Source organism: Delphinus delphis, chromosome 20 (assembly GCF_949987515.2).
Source record: "Delphinus delphis chromosome 20, mDelDel1.2, whole genome shotgun sequence".
Classification (NCBI taxonomy): Eukaryota; Metazoa; Chordata; class Mammalia; order Artiodactyla; family Delphinidae; genus Delphinus; species Delphinus delphis.
Window position 1 is genome coordinate 2,540,160 of NC_082702.1, and position 14,458 is coordinate 2,554,617.

Consider the following 14,458-nt stretch of genomic DNA (forward strand, 5'->3'; position numbering starts at 1 on the left):
TACAGATGGACCATAAATATGAGTCCCTGCTTAACCTTGCTAGTATTGAGAGATGCAAATTTAAGTAATCTACAATAATAAAAAAAAACTTGGTAGTTGTGTAGAGAAATAAATACTCTCATCAGTGCTAATTTGGAGGCACTGAAGTTTTAAAAATGCTCACTATAACCCCTTTGGAGGGCAGCACAGTACATGAAACTGGGAACAGTCTAAATTTCCATCAATAGAGGCATGACTAGAAATACTAGCACCAGTTTAAAAAAATGGACTTGTAATATTGGTATGGATTTGACTAAAAGACACTGATTGAAAATGGAAAATTTTCATAATAATAGAATATTATATATTTAAAATATATTTCTAATACATTTATATAAGTATGCAAATACTTAGAAAAAGTCCTGAACAGACACATCCAACTGATAAGTGTTTCTTTGGGGGAGGGAACTAGAATTGGACATTCTGGTCAAGAGGGTAGGTTTACCATTATCTGTAATGTTTGAAGTTTTAAATAAGAATGTTAAAATTTTAAAATTTTAAACTATGAAAAAATTCAACAAACTCATGGAGAACTAGAGCAGCTAGAGTGAGAGTTGGCAGCCTAAGTTGAAACCTTTTTTGGAATTTGGAGAATTTCCCATCAACTCACCAGCCTTTCCCATGCAGGCAGAGAGCCCAGTAAACCTTTTCATTCAGGGAAACAGGTCTACAATGAGAATAACCAAAGAACCTCCTGCTATCTACCTAAGATAATCAAACCATATCATTATTAAGTGTGAACAGACAGCTAAGGATCATCACAGATGAAGAAAAGTACCAGCATAATAAGGACCAAGAGAGAGACTAAACCAGAGTAGGGAAAGTTATATAATGAGAAGAAAATAAAAATTTGTGTTAGTCTGAGATTTGAATAGATGTTGCACTTTTAAAGCAAATATGGGAAGCTACCAAAAACAGGAATAAGACAGAACTCCTAAGGATGAAAAAACATTATTGCTGTAATAGAAGGTTTGAAAGAAAATTGTGGAAAGTCTTCAAGTTCATAAATTGAAAAGTTAAATGAGAAACAAAAGGGACCTGGAAGTTCAGAAGGTCTAACATCTAACTGAGTTCCAGAAAAAAAATTAAGAGAAAATATAATAGGAATGTATCAAATAAATGATTAAGAATCTTTCTAAACTGAAGAAAATTATGAACACTCAGCTAGGAATAGCTCACTCAATGTTGGGCAGGCTGAAGTGGCAAAAAGCACAATTACAATAGAAAAAAAAGACACCCAGAAATACGCTTGTGAAATTTCATAATACTAAAGATGAGGCCATCCTAAAAGCTTTCAAAATATGGAAATTTCTCCTGATAAAGAATAATGATCAAGATAGCATTAGCCTTCCCTCTGATGAGCAATATTAGATTGTAGAATACAGAACAGCACTTTCCAACTTGTGAGTTAAAACTGCTTTGAATCTAGAACTTTATACCCAAACAGTAATGAAGCATGAGGCCAAGTACTGATATTTTGTATTACCAGTTTACTTCAGTTTACTCCCACTGTCTTTTAATAGGGTATGGAATGATTAGCTTCAGCAAAATTTGGATGGAAAAGGTAAAAAACAGGAAAGGCTTTAAACAGTGGATCTAACCCAGTAAAGTGGTGCTGAGGATGAATAGGATGATCACCCTGCAAGAATCAGACCAAATTACTGGTAGGCTAGATATCCAGGGAGTCAGTGAAGAGGAACGTAAGAATGAAAGGGGTGGGTTACATTAAATAGAATTAATACAAAGTTTGAGGATTTTAGTAATATGGTGAAGACAAAAGTTCGTCAGAAGGAAAGAAAAACAATTACTGGCTCTGGAAAAAAAAAAGGAGAAGCCATACCAGATATTATGGTCCTAATATAAAGCAAGCCCCCATAAAATGTGACATGACTTTGGAAAATAACTGGAATATGAAAAAAGAAGTCCATATGATTGATACAAGGAATAGATTCCTTTAAGTGGGTACTGGGATCATAACATTGGACTTGTAGAGCAGAAAATGTAATCGTCACACATTGCTTGGCTCTGACTCTTCAGACAATAATATTTACGTGGTGATAACGATCTAATGCTATTTTATTTCCAACTTTAAAATAGACAAATCACTGAAGTCTCTATGTGTATATATATCTACATATCTAATATCTACCTAATAATGTAAAGGCAAAATATAGCTTATATAGACTGGATGGTGGGAGGTTGACAAGGAAATAAGAGCTTGAAGCAAGGATAAGGGGAAATATGCTCACTGTATATAGAGGGGATTCAGGAGATGTCTAAAGGCGATAGAATAAGAAATGTAGGTTAGCTGTATTTCAAGTTAAAATACATCAGAGGAGCTAATATAACTCAGTGGGATGAATTAAATCCTTACCTTTCATAAGAAAGACTGTATAAAGTTGATAAATTTACAAATAAAATTACAACTGTAATCAGGATTATGACAGAAACCCAATTCAAGTCAGCTTAGGAGAAAGGTATTTATTAGTTCCTACAACTCAAAGATGTAGAGCATGTATGTTACAGTCTCAGGTAGGCTGCATGTAAGTGTTCAGACTCATCAGAGATTAATAGCTCACAGCTCTGTGTTCAGTTGTTTCATTCTCTGGCAGGTTCTGTCTCTTGGCAGGAAGAAAATGGCATCTGATGATATTACACTTAAAAAATCCTTAGAGCTTTTAATCTCAAAAGCAAGGTGATCTGAGCCTCCATGTCAATCCCTGGGAGGAAAATATAATTTGTTCCAGTTTATGCTATGTGCCCACTCTGGACCAATCATCAGATCCAGGGTAGGGGGTACTCTGGCCAAGCTGGGTCAAGTTCACATACCAGGGGAATTGGATCACTGGATGGCCAATTAACAAAATTCCCATGGGATGGGGGTAGGGTGGAGGGCAGTTGAGAATCAGTTCCCGTAAAGAAAACAACAGACCTGAACTGACATATGAGGGCAACACTGACTCACTAAGTGTGTAGATATACCTATCTTTTGCTGCAGAAATACTGTGTGTAATTATAGGGAGCTGCCTCAGCCCCTGTAGCAAGGGTAAGTTAAATTTCCAGGGGTCAACTGGACTCAGTACACAGTTGCTAGTATTTAAGCTATCTTGCCAGACTCCTGAGATGGCTGCACATTGGACAAGGTAACTCCAACAGCAAGAGACTAGGGCTTGGGTGACAAGTGGTTGAGCCTCACCTGCACCATTTATGCCAGGAGACATCAGGGGAGTTCCCTTTAAAGACCTCCAAAGAAGGCTTTCTGCACAGATGTCAGAGACAGCCAACAAAAAGTGAAGCTGTTTACATAAAGGACAGCAGATCTGCTCTACAAAGGGGATTGCCTTCCAGTTTAGAAAAACTCCATTTCTCCCCCACCCCCGCCCCTTTTCATGGTCTCTATGGAAGAGTAGCAGACTGGTACATTCCCATAAGGAGGCAAATTCAAATGTATGTATGAGGAGCTTTTAAAAATACTAACTTTGAATTTAAAGTGGTGGGACCAAGATATCTCTATCCATTTCTCCTTTCTGAAACCAAGTGAAAGCAACAAGAAGAATAAGAAACAGAAGGAAACTCCATCTTCGATGAAGTAAAGAAACGTCTATAATTCTGAGTCTCAAAATCCACAAGGAAATGCTGCTAAATGTGGTGAGAATCCTGGGAGAGGAAACTGATGATGCATTGATGAGCACAAAATACCTCCAAAGTAGTGGCATATCTGGAAGGGCAAAAGAAAAGGCACCTCAACTGAAGCCACAGTATTACTCTGAAAAGTCTGGCTTTAGAAGTCTCCGGAAATTCTGTTTACAATTGCAAAAGAGTGGCAGGGGTGAGGAGCTGGAGTGTTCAAGGAGGAAATACATGGGTTTTGAAGAGGTGATTTATCATCTGACAGAGGAGAGGGAAGCTGCGAATGATGTGCAGGACTGCAAGGTAAACGTTAAATCCTTGCTACTCAACATGTGGGGCCTGGACTAGCAGCATCAGCCTCACCTCGTAATTTCTTAGGATTCCAGAACCTTGGGCCTTAACCCGGAGCTAGTAATTCAGAATCTGTATCTTACAAGATGCCCAGGTGATCTGAATACATGGTAATACATGAGAATCACTAGGCTAAAACAAATTTCCTACTAGTCTAGAGTACAGGCCTTTGATAAACAGCCAGATCAGGAAGAGCTCTACTCATTCAAAAATGTAGTCTAGTCTTTCAGAGACCCTATGGAATGATAGTAGACTCAGATTTACAAATTCCTCTTACTAAAATTGAACAGAGTGAGGAACAAAAACCCCAATACACCACCTTATATCACACACTATGAAAAGTAGAATACAGAATTAACAGAGCCACATTAAAAGAACATGCCAATATCTTTGGCACAGTCTGCCCTCTGGTAAAGTGGCATAATGGAGAAAAAGTAGGCAGAAGAAATTCTGAAAAACTTTACTAATATATCTCAAGATGGGCAAGATGTAGGCAGCACTGGACAAAGGTACATAACATTTCTCTAGGTAACCTTCATTCTAGATAAATACTAGTTTGAACAGGAAAGGCAAGTTGGCAGTAACTATCAAAATATGCCTCTCTTTTGATCCAGCAATTTAATTCTCCAAAAATATTGGTAAAAAATTTCAAAAGCATGTGAAAGACTTAATTGCAACCCTGTTTTTAAAAATAAATCCTAGCTCCACAGTGAGGCCTACGCTAATTAAATGCTTATTTGAGATCTGCTGGTGAAGATGGAATTATAGAGAATTGTTTATCCTCCCATCTGAAACAATAAAACACTGGACAAAACATGAAACCTTGGCATTCAAGACATTGGATAACAGGCAATGAAACAGAGACCCCTGAAAAATGGGAAACAAATGAGATGAGTACTATGATTTCCCCAGATAACTGCATGGAAAGTTTCCAGGCTGTTGCCTCCCAAAGTTGAGGAAATGAAGCTAAAAGTCACGGAGACTGAGGTGACTGGAGTTCACAGGATGAAGTGCCTGAAAGCTCTAAGAGGAAAAAACCCTAGACATCTGCAGAATTTTTAGCTGAATTTTACCTGAATACTCATCAGAACATGCATGTGAAGAAATTACCTGAAGCAGGGGGAAAAAACTGATAGAACTACAAAAAGAAATAGACAAATCTAAATCTTTAAAGTAAAGACTGTTACAAGAAACAAAGGACACTACATAATGATCAAGGGATCAATCCAAGAAGATATAACAATTGTAAATACATATGTACCCAACATAGGAGCACCTCAATATATAAGGCAAATATTAACAGATATAAAAGGAGAAATCCACAGTAATACAATAATAGTAGGGGACTTTTAACACTCCACTTACATCAATGGATATAAAAAACACACACTTAAGTAACACAGTAGAGCAAATGGACTTAACTGACACCTATAGAGCAGCAGTCCCCAACCTTTTTGGCACCAGTGACTGGTTTCGTGGAAGACAATTTTTCCACAGACTGGGGTTGGCAGGGCGGATGGTTTTGGGATGATTCAAGCACATTTCATTTGTTGTGCACTTTACTTCTATTATTATTATATTGTAAGAATATAATGAAATAATTATACAACTCACCATAATGCTGACAGGAGGTGGAGCTCAGGTGGTAATGCGAGCGATGGGGAGTGGCTGTAAATACAGATGAAGCTTCGCTCGCTTGCCTGCCGCTCACCTCCTGCCATGTGGCCTGGTTCCTAACAGGCCACGGACTGGTTGGGGGCCCCTGCTATAGAGCATACTATCCAAAAGCAGCAGAATACACATTCTTTTCAAGTGCACATGGAACATTCTCCAGGATAGATCACGTGCTAGGTGGCAAAACAAGCCTCAGTAAATTTAAGAAAATTGAAATCATATCATCTTTTCTGACCACAATGCTATAAGGCTAAAAGTCAACTCCGAGAAAAACTGCAAAAAACAGACACGTGTAGGCTGAATAAAATGCTACTAAACAACAAATGGGATCACTGAAGAAATCAAAGAGAAAATCAAAAAATATCTAGAAATGAAAACATGACAATCCAAAACCTATGGGACACCACAAAAGCAGTTCTAAGAGGGAAATCTACAGTGATACAATCTTGACTCAGAAAACAAGGAAGAGCTCAAATAAACAACCTAACCTTACACATAAAGGAACTAGAGAAAGAAGAACAAACAAAACCTAAAGTTAGTAGAAGGAAAAAAATCATAAAGATTCAGAGCAGAAACAAATGAAATAGAGACTAAAAAAATAGAAAAGATCAATGGAACTAAAAGCTGGTTCTTTGAAGAGATAAATAAAATTGATAAACCTTTAGCCAGGTTCATCAAAAAAAAAAGGGAGAGGGCCCATTTCAATAAAATCAGAGGGCTTTCCTGGTGGCGCAAGTGGTTGAGAGTCCGCCTGCAGATGCAGGGGACACGGGTTCGTGCCCCGGTCCGGGAAGATTCCACATGCCGCGGAGTGGCTGGGCCCGTGAGCCATGGCCGCTGAGCCTGCGCATCCAGAGCCTGTGCTCCACAACGGGAGAGGCCACAACAGTGAGAGGCCCGCATACCACAAAACAAATAAATTTGAAAAAATAATAAAATCAGAAATGAAAAAGAAGTTACAACCGAAAACACAGAAATAAAAAGGATCATAAGAGACTACTCTGAGCAATTATAGGCCAATAAAATGGACAACCTAGAAGAAATGGACAAATTCTTACAAAGGTACAATCACCCAAGACTGAGACAGGAAGAAACAGAAAATATGAACAGACCAATTGCCAGTACTGAAATTGAATCAGTAATTTAAAAACTCCCAACAAACAGAAGTCCAGGACAAGATGGCTTCACAGGTGAATTCTACCAAACATTTAGAGAAGTTAACAACTATCCTTCTGAAATGATTCCAGAAAACTGCAGAGGAAGGAACACTTCCAAACTCATTCTGTGCAACCACCATCACCCTGACAGCAAAATCTGACAGAGATTCCCTGGTGGTCCAGTAGTTAGGACTCCGTGCTGCCACTGCAGGGGGCCCAGGATCAATCCGTGGTCAGGGAGCTAAGACCCCACAAGCTGTGTGGCGTGGCCAAAAACAAAAAAACAAAAAACTCAGACAAAGATATCACAAAAAAAAGAATTACAGGTCAATATCACTGGTGAACATAGATGCAAAAATCCTCAACAAAATACTAGCAAACCAAATAATAGGTAAAAAGGATCACACAACCAATATCAAGTGGGATTTATCCCAGGAAGGCAAGAATTTTTCAATATCTACAAATCAGTCAATGTGATGATACACAACATTAAAAAACTGGAAAATGAAAACCATATGATCATTACCATAGATGCAGAAAAAGCTTTTGACAATATTCAACATCCATTTATAAAAACTCTCCAGAAAGTGGGCATAGAGGGAACATACCTCAACACAATGAAAACCATATATGATAAAGCTAACATCATAATCAATGGTGAAAAGCTGAATGCATTCCCTCTAGGAACAAGACAAGGATGCTCACTCTCACCACTTTTATTCAACATACTTTTGGAAGTCCTAGCCACAGCAAGCCGAGAAGAAAAACAAGTAAAGAAATCCAAATTGGAAAAGAAGAAGTACAACTGTCACTGTTTGCAGATGACATGATACTATACATAGAAAATCATAAAGACATTACCAGAATACTAGAGTTAATCAATAAATTCAGTAAATTTGCAGGATATAAAATAAATATATAGAAATCTGTTGAATTTCTATACACTAACTACAAAATATCAGAAAGAAAAATTAAGGAAACAATTCCATTTGCCACTGCATTAAAAAGAATAAAATTCTGAGGAATAAACCTATCCAAGAGGGCAAAAGACCTGTATAAGACTGATGAAAGAAACTGAAGACAATACAAACAGATGGAAAGATACACAGTGTTCTTGGATTGGAAGAATCAATATTGTTAAAATGACCATACTACTGAAGGCAATCTACAGATTCATTGCAATTCCTATCAAATTACCAATGGCATTTTTCACAGAACTAGAACAAAAAAACTTTTAATTTGTATGGAAACACAAAAGACTCCTAGTAGCAAAAGCAATCTTAAGAAAGAATGGAGCTGGAGGAATCACGCTCCCTGACTTCAGACTATAATACAAAGCGACAGTAATCAAAACAGTACAGTACTGGCACAAAATCAGACAGATCAATGGAACAGGACAGAAAGCCCAGAAATAAACCCACATCCTTATGGTCAATTAACCTACGACAAAGGAGGCAAGAATATAAAACGGAGGGCTTCCCTGGTGGTGCAGTGGTTAAGAATCCGCCTGCCAATGCAGGGGACATGGGTTCAAGCCCTGGTCTGGGAAGATCCCACACACCATGGAGCAACTAAGCCCATGCGCCACAACTACTGAGCCTATGCTCTAGAGCCCACGAGCCACAGCTACTGAGCCCACATGCCTAGAGCCCTGTTCCACAACAAGACAAGCCACCACTGTGAGAAGCCTGCATACTACAACAAAGAGTAGGCCCCGCTCGTCACGACTAGAGAAAGCCCATGCACAGCAACAAAGACCCAAAAAATAAATTAAATTAAAAAAAATATATATATATAGGAGAAATGACAGTACCTTCAATAATAAGTGCTGGGAAAACTGGACAGCTACATGTAAAAGAATGAAATTAGAACATTCTATAACACCGTATACAAAAATCAACTCAAAATGGGTTAAATACCTAAACACAAGAAAGATACTATAAAGCTCCTAGAGGAAAACATAAGCAGAACACTCTTTGACATAAATTGTAGCAATATTTTTTTGGATCCTTCTCCTAAAGTAACGGAAATAAAAGCAAAAATAAACAAACTGGACCTAATTAAGCTTAAAAGTTTCTGAACACAAAAGAAACCATGAACAGAACAAAAGACAACCTAGGGAATGGGAGAAAATATTTGCAAATGAGGCAACCACAAGGGATTAATTTCCAAAATATACAAATAGCTCATACAGCTCAGAATCAAAAAACAAATAACCCAATTTAAAAAAATTTAAAAAATGGACAGAAGACCTAAACAGACATTTCTCCAAAAAAGATATACAGATAGCCAACAGGCACATGAAAAGATGCTTCACATTGCTAATCAGTAGAGAAATGCAAATCAAAACTACAATGAGGTATCACCTCACACCAGTCAGAATGGCCATCATCAAAAAGTCCACAAATAATAAATGCTGGAGAGGGTGTGGGAAAAAGGGAACCCTCCTACACTGTTGGTGGGAATGTAAATTGGTACAGCCACTATGGAGAACAGTAAGGAGGTTTCTTAAAACACTAGACATAGAGTTACCATATGATCCTGCAATCCAACTCCTGGGCATATATCCAGAGAAAATTATAATTTGAAATGATACACGCACGACAATGTTCACTGCAGCACTATTTACAATAGCTAAGACATGGAAACAACCTAAATGTCCATCAAAAGATGAATGGATAAAAAAGATGTGGTATATATGTACAATGGAATACTACTCAGCCATAAAAAAAGAATAAAATAATGCCATTTGCAGCAACATGGAGGACCCAGAGATTATCATATTAAGTGAAGTCAGACAGAGAAAGACAGATATCAAATGGTATTGCTTATATGTGGAATCTAAAACAAATGATACTGATACAAATGAACTTATTTACAAAACAGCAATAGACTCATAGATAAAGAAAACAAACTATGGTTACAAAAGGGGAAAGGTGGGGGGAGGGAATAAATTAGGAGCTTGGGATTAAGAGATACACACTATTATATATAAAATAGATAAACAACAATGACCTACTGTATAGCACAGGGAACTATATTCAATATCTTGTAATAACCTATAATGAAAAAGAATCTGAAAAACATATATATATATACACATATATATATAAGTAAATCACTCCACTGTACATCTGAAACTAACACAACACTGTAAATCAACTATACTTCAATTTAAAGAAAGAAACAGACAAATCCACAATTATAATAGATTTTGACATGCATCTCCCAAAGAACAAGTTGACTGAAAATCAGTAAGGGCACTGAAGACTTGAACAACACCGTCAGCCAACTTGATCTAGTTGACATTTAAAAAACACTCCACTCAAGAACAGTAGAATATGCATTCTTTTTAAATGCACCCAGAACATTTACCAAGATAGACAATATTCCGGGCCTTAAAACACATCTCAATAAATTTAAAAGGATTCAATTCATACAAAATATTTTCTAACTAGAATGGATTAAGTTAGAAATCAATAATAGAAAGATAATTGGAAAATCCCCCAAATATTTGGATCTAAATAGCACAATTTTTAGTAACCCATGGGTTAAAAGAGAAATCAAAAGGCAAAAGAGAAAGTATTTTTAATTGAATGAAACTTGTAACACAGCATATCAAAATATGTGGAATGCAGCTAACACATTACTTAGAAGGAAACATAATATTACTAAGTTGGAAAATAAAACTCTCAAATCAATGACTTCAATTTCCACCTTAACAAATTAGAAAATGAAGAGCAATGAAACCCAGTTACCATAAAAATGGAAATAAAGAAATCAGTAGGAAACAGAAAAGACAAAAGCAGGTCAATAAAACCAATAAATCTTCACTCAGACAATATGAAAAAAAAAGAGATAACATACAAGTTACCAATATCCGGAATGGCAGAGATGACATCACTACAGTTATTAAACAGATAAGGGAATATTGGGAATTTTATGTAAATAAATTTAACCACTTAGATAAAATGGAAAAATTTTCTTGAAAGAACCAAACTGCCAACCTTACTCAAGAAGAAATAGATAATTCTTCAACTTATTCCTGGTTTATCCTTTGTCAAGTGCTTTTTATAAAGGAATGTTTGATTTCTTGATATATCTGCCACAATTAACACCCAGTTTCCCACAGCAAATTTTATAAGCTTCATGAAATAAACACAAAGTGAAACTCACCTTTTGGGATCTTAAATAATGAAGCAGGCAAGGTAGATGAGCTTTTGTCTGTCAACAAAAAGATCATTAACTTCAAATTCATAGTCAAGAAGTGTCAAAAGCAGAATTAATGACCATGGAACATAAACTGAAAAACTTGTATCTTGCAAACGAATTTGAGGAAATATAGGATTGGTCAATTAAAAAAATAGGATTGCATGTACAGTCTACCTTGGCTTTTTCCAAATAGCTGCTTGTTCTCTTCTAAATGACTCAAAGTTCATTCCATTTTTCGGCAATGTGGCAGGAGTACTGGGAATCAAACATACTGGGGCAGTAAGAAATGACTGAGGCGAACTCGGCACGAGGTCATCGAGCAGATGCCCACAGGATGTAGGTTCTGTGTCATGTGGTGCCAGCAGTGGAGGAAAAGGTGGGTTTGCTCCTCGAGGTGGCGGGGCCCAAGGGGGGTGGTCCGAGATGCAGCCAGAGCAGTGGAGGGGTCTGCACTTTAAGAAGTTAAATTACATGTCAAGTTCTTGACTTTAAAATCAGGTGGGAAATTGGGGGCTTTCTCATTTCTAACCTGTTACATCTGCCTGAATTGCCTGAATTTCTGCATATGTATCTGAGAAAGAAGAAACTGCTGAAGAAAAACCCACACGTTTGAAGATTAAATTATTTGATGCTTATTAGCCAATTTCTGAATTCTTATGTATTTCCAGGAGTGTGTGACATATCAGAAAACGGCACAGAAAGTATCACATAATGGGTCTTTCCCATCATGATTTAAATCCCAGCATTTTCAGTTACTTCTGTGATTCCTCTGTACTCATTACACTTGACCCCAAATCACTTGGGTCTGAACTGCGTAGGTCCACTTATTCAATAGTAAATTTAATTCTGTATCTATTAAAAAAAGTGGAATTTGTAATTTAAACCTTCCAAATATTTTCAGATACCATGCTGTTATTGCTAGTTTAGTTCTGTATGAACAGGGAATATATGTAACTAAATTTTTAAAATTTATTAAGATTTGTTTTACGGTCTCTCTTGGTGAAATGTTCCATGTGGAAAGAACATTTGGAAGACTTGGAAAGAAAGCGTATTCTACTCTTGTGGAGTGGAATGTTTTATAAAGGTCAACTCATTAATTTGGTTGATCATGTTTTTCAGTTTTATATTCTTACAGATTTTCTACTTGTTCTATCAATGACTGAGAGAGAAGTGGTGAAGTTCCTAATGATAATTGTAGACTATTTACACTTTCTTTTTTCCTTTGTGAAATTTGCACCTCTGTAGTTTGATGCATATGTTTAGGATTGTTATGTTTACCTAGAAAATTTATTGTTACGTAGTGTTTGTCTTTTTCCCTGATTATATTCCTTACTCTGAAGTCTACTTCATCTGATATTAAAAGTGAATTCAGCTTCCTTTTTACCAATGCTTGCATGATCTCTCTTTCCCCACTACTTAACTTTTACCTATACCTTTAAAGTGACTTTCTGCTAGACAGCATATAGCTGTGTCCTGCTTTCATTCAATCTTATAATCTGTCTTTTAACTGGTGTGTTTTGACCATTTATATTTGATGCAATTTTTTATATATTTGGATTAAAACCCATCCATCCTCTTAACTATTTTCTAATTGTTCTGCCTATTCTTTGGTTTTTGTTCTCTTTCTGCCTTCTATTGGGTTAACTGAGGATTTTTAATTATTCCATTTTATTCTATTAACTGCTTACATCTCTTTAAAATGTTTTAGAGGTTATTGTAAGGTTACAATATGTCTTTAACTAACCAGAATATGTCTTCAATAATGTAACATTAACAAGTAAAGATATTATGCAATATAGTTCTTAATTTCTCCCTCACATCCTTTGTGCTTCTGTCATCTATTTACACTGATATATGCTATAGCATACTGTTTTAGACAGCTTTCAGGTAGATAAGTTTTAAAAAAAAACTATCTTACCTTCATTTATTCCATTTCCAGATCTCTTTGTGCATCTCCTTCTGTTTAAAGAACTGTTAAATGAAGTTAGAGTAGGGTCTTCTGGCAATGTATTTTCTGTTTTTTCCTCCTCTGAGAAAGTCTTCATTTCTCTATCAATTCTGAAAGACATTTTCATGAAAAATTTCATAGACAGTTTTTTCCCCCTTTTGTTCCTATGTAACGTCTTTTAAAAAAAAATCTTTCCTTGTATTCTTTGAAGCTTTATAGATTTTTGTTCTGGTGTCATTATTGTTTATTCAAATATTTCTTCCCACCCAATTTCTCTATTCCTTCCAGGAATCCAATTCTGCATGTGTTGGACCAATAGATCTTTTCCCACAGCTCTTGGACAATTTGTTCTGTGACCCCTGCCCTCCTCTGTGTTTCAGTTTGGCTATTCTTATTGACTTACCTTCAAGTTGACTTATTCTTTCCTTGGCTATGTCAAGTATACCTTTGAGCCTGTTGAAGGTATTGTTCCCATCTCTTTACTGTGTTCATTTCAGTATTTCCATTTGATTCTCATAGTTCCATCTCTGATCAAATGACCCATCTAATTTGCCCGTTGTACACTTTTTTCATTAGAGCCTTTAACATATTATTTAAAATTCTGTGTGAGGTAGTCTGGGTCTAGTTCTTGACTGCTTTGTCTTTTGGTGGGTGGTGACTTTTCTTGCATTTTTGTATGTCTTGTAAATTTTTATTTTTTGGCCCAAACCCAGGTATCTCATGTAGAACAGTAGAAACAGGTAAACAGATTTAAGCCCTAGAAACGGTCATGTCATTTATTCTGTTATTCCTTGCATGTAGGTTTTCATTAATATAGTTATAAAAATTGGACTAGGTTTAAGGTTGCTCCTTGCTGTGGTTACCCTAAGTTCATCACAGCCTTCAAAATTCACTAGTGATTCCTTAGAGTGAGGGCATGTTTTCCATGGGTTAATCTCAATGTCTGTGTGACCTTCAAATTTCAGTGTTCTCTTTGGATTATGCCTTAGAGACAGGCCAGCTAAACTAAGATGTTTTCATTCATTCATTCAATATTATTGAGTACTTACTACTTCCTATGTGCCAGTCACTGTACTAAATGCTGGAACTTGTAACTCCCCTAATACTCCACAACCCTCTGCCTTTAGTTTGTACCTCTGTACTTTCTCTTGCCTTCAATAGCCTCCCAACTTTTGTGTGCCTAGTAAATATCTATTCTCCCTTTAATACTATCTCTGTCTCCAAGTGATCCATCACCATGGAGTTCATCATCCTCTATATTACCTGTGTACCTTACATGCTTCCATATTTAAATATCCTGTATTCCCTAAACTGTAAATGCCTGCAGACAAGAACAGTGTCTTATTAGTACATATTAGGTTTGTGACCATTATTTTGGAACCAACCTCTATGGCAGACTGACAGAGGACTTAACAAGGTAGAGGGGTGTGTGTATAGGGTAGGGAGA